The sequence below is a fragment of the Empidonax traillii genome, unplaced genomic scaffold, assembly GCF_003031625.1.
Source record: "Empidonax traillii isolate 1590-97213 ecotype Southwest subspecies unplaced genomic scaffold, ASM303162v1 scaffold406:size580191, whole genome shotgun sequence".
NCBI classification, from domain to species: Eukaryota; Metazoa; Chordata; class Aves; order Passeriformes; family Tyrannidae; genus Empidonax; species Empidonax traillii.
The window spans coordinates 92,281-94,603 of NW_020955599.1; the positions used below are offsets into that span (position 1 = coordinate 92,281).

Below are 2,323 nucleotides of genomic sequence, written 5' to 3' on the forward strand. Positions count from 1 at the left end.
TTTTTTTTTTTTTTTTTTTTTTTTTTTTTTTTTTTTTTTTTTTTTTTTTTTTTTTTTTTTTTTTAAGGTCTCTCCCTGGCTGTGCCCATTTTGTAAAAGTGCAGATCTTTTCCTCATCTGTTTCATTTACTCCTTTGACGTCTTCCCTCACTCATTTTGTAGAAAGCCTGGTCTGTGCAAGGTTTTATCCCTGAATGCAACAACAAGCAAACTCAGGCAAAATACATTGACGACCTGGTCTCCCCAGCTAATGATAACAGATTGTTTTCTCTTGATGTGGTTTTACTGTTTATAGATCCTCCAGTATTGAAGTTTCTGCATCCCAGGTGACAACCCAGCATTTTCAGAGTGCTCCCTCTTCAAGACTCACTGTGTTTTCCATAGAAAACAACAATTTACAGTAACTGGAAACATCTCCATCACCTATTGGCTGCTCTGATAATATTGGTCTTGTTTGAGATGCCTTGTTATGGTAATGATTGAAATAAGATTTTTCAAACCTCCCATAGGGATTTGGAAAGAGCAGGTGTTGAGTTTTGTCTCTCAGGAAATCCTGGGCTAACAAGAGCTTTTTAGAGCAGTTGCTTGAGATAAAGGAGTAGAGAAAGGACAAAATCAAAAATGCCATGATTAAAACCCTCTTTGTTGGGAGCAGCAGGGCAGGAATGGAGGCTTTAATGAGTTCCAAAGACACGGAGGAGCTCGAGGTGCCAGGGTTGTGCCTAAAGTAGGTGAACTACTTTCAGCTGCAGCACCAACAAGGGCACCTGGCTGGGCCCACAGTCTCAGAGCTGATCCACTTCCACTCAGGTCAGTGCAAACTCATTAATTTACAAGATTAGACCGTTAATTCGAAAGCTATTGACAGAGCAGTGGGAGCTGGTCTGGAGAATTAAATAACGTGGGGATGGAGAACATCCTTGGAGTCTCATCACCCCAACCCCAGAGCTGGGGACAGGCAGAGCCCGGCTAAGTTCCTTAAACAGCAGATTAAGTGGGCCACGAGTGTTACAAAAGGGCTCTGTGTGTGTTTCAGTATTTTCATGCCCAAGAGGAAATGGATTTTACCCCCAATTAGTTCAAATCAGTAACTCTGCCCTCACCAGGACGTTCCACCGGCTGAAGATTCGACGCGGCACGAATTGCGAGGCCCGAGGGTCAAACACCTCCTTGGCTCAGCACCCTCACAGCAATCCCAGCCACACCTCCCACATCCTGATGGCTCCCTTCAGGAGACAGTTCCTGTTAGCCAGAGACCTGGGGGAAGACGGACAAACAGTCAGAAAAAGGGTTTTATTTAATCCAGCACAGACAGGGGTGGTTGTGGCCACACGGAGCTGCCACTGCCCAACATCAACTAATTTTGGTCCAATTAAATGGAAGCAAATAATACTTCTTGAAAATATTAGGGCACTTAGTAGAAAAAGAAAAGTCAAAATGTAGATACTTTCTGTGCAAGCTGTCATCCACCCCCTGGCCTCAGCAGAGCTGTCTCTAAGGGCAACTCCCAATATTCTGGGATTCTAATCCTGGCTCCAGCACTGCCCTGCACTGAGGACATACAGGAGTCCCCTCTGAGGCCCAGAAACACAGCAAAGAGCCAACTCCTGCATCCATGTCTGATTTATAACTACAGCTAAATATTGAGGTAATAGTGTAAAATAGCTGATTTCACCCTGCCCCCTTTTCCCAGCTTTTCCACAGATGAAAAGCATCTGTGAAAGAGCTGCTGCGTGCCCAGCACCCTCAGCAAGTGTTATTTTATTGTGATATGCAGAGCTGAAAACCAAATCTGATACAGATATTGGATCAAACTTTGTACTCCGTGGCAATCTAATTTTATCCTGACATGTTGATTGCTTGCTCTTCATCTACAGCTGCTGTCCCAAAGGGTGCTAAGTGAGAGAAGCTCTAGGTTTTTTTTCTTTCCTGTAAGAAGATGACATGAAATAAATGCAGGAGAACACACAGGAACAATGTGGGGTTTGTTATGCACAAGGCAGCTCTGAGGAGGGAAAAAAAATTGGAGCTGAGATTTTTGGGGGATGGGACAAAACATGATGGAATTTCTGACTAACAAATCACGGAGAACATTCAAACCAAGGGAATTGGGGTTCTTGAAAACCACTCTGTGTTGTCTTCCCCGATTGCTTCAGGTGGGAAACATGGAATTCCTTTAAAAAGTCAGGCCTTTGACTCATGTTATCTATGGACAAATGCTACTTAGGAATTTCCAGCTCATAGATCAACCAAATCCAACCCCAAAATTTAGGTGCAATGTTTACTCAAGGATTGTGGATTTTGAAGTCAGGAACTTCCACTA

The 2,323-nt window shown here is 43.5% G+C and overlaps 1 long non-coding RNA gene across 1 annotated transcript in view; it reads right to left on the bottom strand.

Moving 5' to 3' along the window:
• Positions 1 to 1,124: 1,124 nt before the first annotated feature.
• Positions 1,125 to 2,323, bottom strand: part of LOC114062421 — a 3,072-nt gene continuing 1,873 nt past the window's right edge. The window contains exons 2-3 of the long non-coding RNA XR_003572373.1: positions 1,816 to 1,929; positions 1,125 to 1,257 (exon numbers count right to left, since the gene is read on the bottom strand). This is a non-coding gene — a long non-coding RNA (uncharacterized LOC114062421). The remainder of the gene's footprint in view (positions 1,258 to 1,815; positions 1,930 to 2,323) is intronic.